Source organism: Vombatus ursinus, unplaced genomic scaffold, assembly GCF_900497805.2.
Source record: "Vombatus ursinus unplaced genomic scaffold, bare-nosed wombat genome assembly UNPS02007612.1, whole genome shotgun sequence".
Classification (NCBI taxonomy): Eukaryota; Metazoa; Chordata; class Mammalia; order Diprotodontia; family Vombatidae; genus Vombatus; species Vombatus ursinus.
The window spans coordinates 6,846,006-6,854,693 of NW_020947390.1; the positions used below are offsets into that span (position 1 = coordinate 6,846,006).

At 36.0% G+C, this 8,688-nt stretch overlaps 1 pseudogene; it reads left to right on the forward strand.

Moving 5' to 3' along the window:
* The first annotated feature begins 4,377 nt into the window (after nt 1-4,377).
* LOC114033871 lies at nt 4,378-4,875 on the forward strand (annotated as a pseudogene).
* The last annotated feature ends 3,813 nt before the right edge of the window (nt 4,876-8,688 follow it).

Genomic DNA, 8,688 nt, shown 5'->3' on the forward strand with positions numbered 1-8,688 from the left:
AGGGCCAAACAAATTGTCCCAAACTCTTATGGTTGTATTGCTTTTCTCACTCTTTCTTTATGGTTCTATCTCTTTCTGTTTCTCTGACTCTCTCCCCTTCTTCCCATCTTCTCTCTCTCAGTCTCAGTTTATCTGTCTCTGTCTCTTTCTCTGTCTCTCTGTTTCTGTCTCTGTTTCTGTCTCTCTCTGTCTCTCTCTTGTCCCTCTGTCTCTCTCTGCCTCTCCGTCTCTGTCTCTGTCTCTGTATCTCTCCTAATTCACCAGTTAACTAGTTAACTGTATATCTTTTCTACCATTTTCTTTTCCCATTTTACTTCTTTTTTCAGCTTTTTTTTAGAAATTTTCTAAATTTCATAAATGTAGAGCAAGAAGTAGCCTTAAGGTCATTTGGAAGTGAAGACTGGGGAACTCAGTAAAATTTACCTAGTTATTTAAAGGCAGTATAAAAAGTGGCTCTCAGATACAAGTGGATTTATTAAGTGCCCATGGTGAATGTAGTACACCCAGGGTAGAATCTAAACAGACTCAGAAATCATCCTTTCAGATCCTTCTTAGTGAAATGGGCTACAACATTGCAGACTAAGTTGTAGAAGGGCAAAGAATGACCATGAATGTAAACATATACACACATGAAAACACATGCACACACATTTTTCTACTATTTGGTCTACATTGTAAACATATACATATGCATGCATGAATGCCTACATATATACCTATACATACCAAGAAATAACATAACCATGAGAGTTAGCACATAAATAAAAACATAAGGAAAATATTTAAATATTTATGCAAGGTACATATGGATGTTTACATTAAGAGTCTTCTGAAGAAGTTCAGGTTATGGATTTGTCCAAGTTTCACCCTATTTCAACACTAGTTTCTTGACAATTATTATCTTTGAGAAAAACAAAAATACCATGTCATTTCTCCCTGAAAAATGGCAGGTACCAAAAAGGAACATAAGAAAGCAAAAAAAAAAAAAATGGCAATATTCCTATAGCCAGAAGAGACAATGATTACATAATGCAAGGTTAGGTCTTCAGCATTCCTGTCTCAGCCATTTACCCCTATCATTCAGGAAACTCAGGCACTTAGTTAACAAATTCACTTGAGCTTTCATTGGATTTGTTACATATCATTTGATGGGTTTATTCAGAAATGCCTTCTTTTCTTGTACAACTATTTCTCTTCAGGAAATTACCATATTAGATATTCAGGTTGTAGTCTAGGTTCCACCAATTAGCAGACTTATGATCTAAGGAACGTTACTTAAGTTTCTTGTATTTTCTTGTACCACATTCTCTCAATACCAATAGAACTGTAATGGTGGTATATGATTATGATGGAATAGTATTGTGCTGTGACAAATGATGAGGGCTATGATTTCAGAAAAAAATACCTAGGAAGACTGATATAAATTAGTGTAAAGTGAAGTCAGTAGAACTAGAAGACCATTGTATACCATAATGCACAATAACAACAATATTGTTAATCAACTGTGAAAAACTTGGCCATTCTGATCAATATAATGATCCACGACAGTTCCAAAGGACTCATGTTGAAAAATGCTATTCACTTCCAGAGAGAGAATTGATGAACTCCAAGTGCAGATTGAAATGCATTTTTAAAAAATTATTTATTTTTCTTGTTTTTTCCCCAACATGAATAATATGGAAATATGTTTTGCATGACGTCACATGATGGTTATCATATTGGTTGCCTTCTCAATGGGTGGTGGAGGGGCTGGAGGGAGTGAGAGAATTTGAAACTCAATTTTTTTTAAAAATGAAAGTTAAAAAAACTGGAATGATATTATCTATGCTGCCTGTATCAAAGAACTACTATGAGATCCAAATAAGGTAATTGATTGGAAAACACTTTATAAATTGCAAAGTGATACACACATGCAAGGTGGTTATTTTTCTTTCCCTTTATTCCTCTAGAACTATTAAAATTGAGACATAAGAAAAAATGTCATAGTGAGAAGAAGCAATAAAGGAATTCTAGTATTGTATAGGAGTCAAGTGAGACTATATCATTATCACCTCTGCCTATAGACAACTTTGATGTAAACTAAATACAAATCTTCTTCCCCAATGGCCTTTATGGATGTTAATTTATATATAGCTATTTTTCTTCAGGTCAAATCTCTTGAGATTATAAACTTCTTGATATCACAGATTATGTTCTCTACAATCTAGTACAGCACCTTGAATGTAGTGTTTAGTAAATGTTGGTTGAATGAATGAATAACTAAATGAATGCAAAGAATTGATAACTACTTGCTAAGGCATTTAGTGATTTCTGTCCTTCCAGGATACAGAAGAATAGGGTTTATGTCAATAGAAAACCTCCAGTCTTACACCAACATTCCACCTCTAAAGATGATGTCCTAAAGCAACTTACAACCTAGGGGTCAGATGGAAAGTCTCAACCATGCTAGCCTTCACTCTTTTCTCCCAGACTATTTTTCCACAGCCACTTTATTGTCAAGTACACACCCATTCTCCATCCACTAAACTCTAATCCCACTGTCAGCAATTTCAAAACTATGAACCACCATCAAATTAACTCAACAATCTAATGTTGTTCTTGGACGGCTAGATGGATATTGTCAGTCTGTTACTCTTTGGTGACATACACCCTCCCTGTAGCTTTGCTGAAGAAAATGAGGCTCTCTGGACACCACTCCACTATATGGGTTTTTCCACTATTATAAACCCCTTGAAGATAGGGGCTAGCTCTGATTTTGTACTATATCTGACACTCCATGCAGCGATGAACACATACTAAAGGCTAAAAATACTTTTCATTCATTCATCAAACTCCAATATGAATTATTTTTCTATAGGTCCCTTTGATGTGTACTTATTATTTTGCTTATTATAAGGCTAGTTTAGAAGAATATCTCAGAATTTAAAGCACCTTAGTTATGTGGAGTTTTATCTGTATATATAGGTTATATGATTACACAAAATAATAATTTCACCTTGTGAGCAGGAACTGCATAAGACTGTTACTCTATTTTAAAGAGAACTAATGGTAGTTGTGATTTAAGATCCAGCCAATGCTTTGAAATAGCTTTAGATTAGCTTTTTAATCATTAATGTAAATGATCCTTTAGACACCTTCTCTCCTCCATTATAATGATAATAATAACAAAAACAGTCATGGTAACAATAATTCCAATTTAAAGATCATTTTAACATTTCCAAGTGCTTGCTTCACAGTGATCCACAATGAGGTAAGTAGCTTTGAGTCCTGATACCCATGATAATTAGTAATGTTCTTCTGGATTTGTGACATTGAGCAATTCACAGACTTTCTGAGCCTCCATTTCCTCATTTATAAAATGGGGTTAATGATAACATTGTTCACACAAGATTATTATGTGACTGAACTCTAATCAAATGAGACAATATTTGTAAAGCACTTAGCACAATGCCTGGCACATAAGAGGTGTTTAATATATTCTTGTTTTCTACCTCCTTCCTAAACTGAACTGATATCTTCAAAAAGCTTTTTTTAAATCCTAGAACACTATTAAATCAATGCAAAATATGATTATTATACACTAAAAGAGATTTTTTTCTCTTTCAATTCTGGTTTTCCTGCAACTGGCTCTTCAGAATTTTTTAAGGGTAGTTGTCCAATAAAATCTTTCCATGCAGTCCCAAAGAGTCAAACACAACTGAAAAAGACCACAAAAATGTAAGATAAAAGCTCCAAAGAAAACAGGTAGAGATTAGGCCCTCTGTAAGGCCTGTAATGAGGTATGACTGGTAGGAGCCCTGTTATTCCCTATCCCCCAAGAGTCAGTACAAAAAAATGCCGTAGAGACTATCTAATCATTTAGTCCAACAGCCTCCTTGTAAAGAGGAGAAATGAAGCCAATAAGTTGACATGACTTCACTAGTTTCTCACAATCAGTAGTATTATGGTCTAATAAGTACTTGTTGATTAACCAATTCTGTCCATGTTAGCACTGGCAAATATAAAGGGAAATTTTAAAGACAACTTTTCAAAGGCATAACTTGTCAATTTAGAACTTAAGTTTTGGAGTTTATAATTATTTGAGTAATACATTAGATTTTCCTTTTCACTCTCCTTCAAAATCATCTATTAAGTAAAGTAAATTATATACATTTTGTTTGGGGACTGCTTAATCAACTGAAAAAACACTTTATAGAAATATCCATGTACTACATTGGCTAATAAAAAACTATTACATTAAAACAATAACTTGGCTTTTTGGCTTCCAACTCATGGTAGTGAAGGTGCAACTTCTTTGAGTCATCTCGAATCCGGGTTCATCTGACACCGGTAGCCACCCCACAGCATCGAGGCCAAGTCTCCACCTTTGTCGCTGCCATGCCTCCCAAGTTTGACCCTAATGAAATTAAAGTCATGCTTTTAAGGTGCACTGGGGGTGAAGTTGGTGCCACAACAGCTCTGGCCCCCAAAATTGGTCCCTTGGGTTTGTCACCCAAAACGGTTGGTGATGGCATTGCCAAGGCAACTGGTGACTGGAAAGGGCTAAGGATCACAGTGAAACGTACCATTCAGATCAGACAGGCCCAGACTGAGGTTGTGCCTTCTGCCTCAGCCTTGATCATAAAAGCCCTAAAATAACCTCCTTGGGACAGAAAGAAGCAGAAAAATATTAAACACAATGGAAACATCATTCTCGATGAGATTGTCAACATTGCTCGACAGATATGGCACCAATCCTTGCCATGAGACCTTTCTAGAACCTTTAAAGAGATACTTGGAACAGCCCAGTCTGTGGGCTGTAACAATGATGGCAGGCATCCTCATGATGTCACTGATGACATCAATAGTAGTGCTATGGAATGCCCAACAAATTAAAAGCTACAAAGGAGACTACTGCAATAAATTAACATTTAACAACAACAAAACAAACAAACAAACAAAAAAAACCAATATCCTGAAAGTTCTCAAGGTTTTATCAGTCAAGGTTGGTAGTTGTGTTAAGGAGACTGTTAAAAGGGGGGACCCTTAGATTCCATCAACTGTTGGGTCTGCTGTACCCTAACTCTATTACTGGTCAAGATTATTAAAATCTTTCTAAGCCTTGTTCATAGTGTACTTTCAAAGCAGAGGAGCCCCACAAAAATTTTATACCATTTTTTCTCAAGAGAAATTCAGTCAGAATTATCAACATAGAAACCATAGAGACATTTCTAAATCATTGAATAAATTATGGTCAGGCATATATACTAGAGAAGAAATGGCCAACACAGCAACAGAGATTAATTTAGCTTGATTGGAACTATCAACAACACCTTGACAGTCAGCTGAAGTCATTAGTTCAATAATATATAAACTTATTCATGATTACTTATTTATAACAAATATATTTTTAATAATACTAAAAATAAAACACACATTTTTTTTTCCTGAATAAAGATTTACCATGGATTGACTCCTCTCTTATGTCTAGCAGGACATTTGATAGCCATAAAGATTTACCAAATCCTATCACTGAAAAAGAAAAAAAAATGTGGAGAGGAGGAAAGGGGGAGAAAAAGGGAAAGATAGAGAATGCAAAATTATCCCTGCTACTTATTACAACTCCAGCTCAGAGCAGATCTAGGACAGCAAGAGACTTTGTGCCATATTACTCCTTCATGGCCAGATGGAAGGGCAGGTGGTCCAGAAACATGCCAAGAGTATGCCAGTGGCCTTGTTCACCAGAAAGGAAGAGAAGGATATGAGTGGCAGGTAACTGCCTTTGTTGCCAGTTAGAAATGAAGAGAGAGCCAGAAGGAAAGGTCAAAAACAAAACTCCAGTAGCTCTCATCGTAATCCTGCCTATCACTGAGAAGCCAGGTCACCTGCTTTTAGTAATAGTTCTTCTAGGACACAAGGCTGTACCTCAGGTATAAGTATTATTTTCAAATGGAAAATCTCCCACTCAATCCCATGACCTATTTGGATAACATTAACTGATGTGGGAGAGAAAGGTGAGAGAGGGACAAATTTTTTTTCATATCCTTATTCACAAAGCTGGGGGTATCAGATGTTAACTATAATATTTCCAAGGAAAGTAAAGAATTAAGCACACTTCATATCAAGTATAGATATTTAAAAGAACAGACCCAGGCCAGCAGACCCAAGTGACTCTTCAATATCCCTTGAAAATGAATTTTCTTTTCCCATATGACACACACTATTACTCTACGGCTTCTCTGCTTCTTTCCCTGTCCCTGAAATAATTTATTAGGTGTCATTTAGGATAAAATATTTCCTCTCTTCATGTTTATTGAATCCCATCCTTCTCAACCTGATCTCATGAGTGTCCTGATCCATCTTTTCCACTGAAATTCCCTCCAAAATTTCCTATTCCACATTTAACAAACTTCTTTTCTTCCTGGTCCCCTTTTTCTCCCTCTTCTTTCATCTATTCATACTCTTTGAGATCTGGTTCCCCTTTGATTCCATTACCTTTCTGGCTATTTTTTCCAGCCTGAACTGTACCTTCTGTCACATCCTCTCCCTCTTCCCCTGCCCTCCATCTCTATGGCCTTGGAGAAGGAGTCAAAATATTCCTTGATCCCCATTTCCAGATGCTCCCTTTACATTTTTCTTTCAGCAACTGTTCTAATTTTGGTGTCCAAATAATTAAATTTTTCTTTCCAATCAAAACTATGGCAGTTGTAGAGTTACCCCAAGATAATTATCTCTCCTTCCTCAAGGATTTTAACACTTAGATCATCATTTTTCTTTCCTCCCTTAGTCCAGCCTTCATAGTATTAATATTTCTATAGCTGCTTCATCAAACTTCCTAACTTCCCTTTTCCTTAATGTCCGTGAGTTCCATGATCTACTCTTTCACTTTACCTCAGCCACACATAGGGATGGTAACATAATAGATATGGTCATTTAGTACAAGTGTTCTATTTCCCAAATAAGAAATTGTGGCATAAACTCTAACTCTATTTTACCATGAACTCTTTTGTTCTATGTCTCCCTATGGTTCAATCATCATGCATCTTGTATTTTCCCTAACTGAGAATTCCATTCCCTGCACTGTTCAGCATTTTTTCAATACTTTTATGACCTTGTTGTCCTGTATTTTCAACCTCAAACCAATAGTTGGCCATTTCTACCCTGAATTGTCTTCTGCTTTGGAATCCCTTACCCTTATCCTAATTCTGCTATTCCTTTGCTAAATGTTAACTCTGGATTATTCCTATCGTCCGCTTCCTCGGCTCCTACTCACTAGCTCAATAAATGAAAGTGGCAGAAGTCTCACAACTATTCTGACTGGGCAAATTACAAATTTATGTTGTCCCACCTCAACTGGGCCTCTGATGTATCAAGGCACTCCTTTATTCCTCCTAATTGATTCTTCATGTCATTTCCCACAGGGACTTTTTCAAAACATATCTTTCTTCCTCAAATGCAACAAACCTCTTCCCCTTTCCTCTAGCTGAGTAATTTATGTCATCCTTTATGGGAAAAAAATGAGACCATTTAATATGAACTTCCTCTTTTGCCATTCTGTTCATCTAAAACCCATTTGCATCATGTCCAGGGGTGTGTTAGAGCTAAATTTAATGAGCTTTTGAGAATTTATTATTAAATTTTCAGAGAACATCTACACCTCAGAAATCAGTTGTTGCTACAAATCAGGGCTTGATTTATACTTTTATTAATTATCTTAACTTAAGGAACTGTTAATAATGCAGATTATACTTAAAAGTTTGGGTATAGTCCTCTCCTCCCAGAAATCCTGGTTGTTAAACATTTACCAGAATGCTCCAATATTGCTCTATTGACATTGCTTAAGCTCAGCAGGAGGGTGGTATAAGGCTCAGGAAATGAAATCATTACCAAGTAGATGTCTGGTGACTATAGACTGCTGCTGTTAATGATGATAATAATGATAACTAATATTTATATAGCACTTAAGGTTTGCAAATTGTTTTACATCTTTTATCTTATTTCAGTCTCATTATACCACACATCATAACCCATTCTGTCCTTTTTTCCTATAGTCTCTGAGAAAAAGGTGGCCCTTCTTTTTTATAAGGCCAACCCCTTTTCAAGCCCACTTTGTACCATTCTGTCCCATCTTCTTTAGCAAATTCCACTGTCAACAATCTTCACCCCCTTAAATCATCATTCTCTCTCAACTGATCCCTTCCCTTCAAATTTGTCCAAGTCCTTCTAATCACTTTAAAAAACAATCTTCACTAGTCCCTACTATCTCCTCAAACTACTATTCTATTTCTTCTCTTCCTTTCCTAGAACAATTCCTTGAAAATGTTTTCTACAATTGTTGCTCTACTTTCTTTCCTGTCATTCACTCTTCAGCCCTTCGCAAAATGGTTTCTGACTGCTCAATTGAACTCACTTTCTCCAAAGTTACTAATTATCCCTTAATTGTAAAATAATATTAATATTAATAAATAGTGTTTTCTTAATCTGTAACCTTTGGTTCTCTTTGCAGTCTCTATTGATCACATTCTCCCTAATACTCACTCTTCTTTAGGTTTTTATAACATTTTTCTTTTCTTCTTATTGTCCTTCTACCTCTCTGACTGGTTACCTCACCTTCAATAAAGTGTGCTTTCACATTGAATGGTCCCCAAGGTTTTGTCCGAGGTTCTCTTCTCTTCTCTTCTCTTCTCTTCTCTTCTCTTCTCTTCTCTT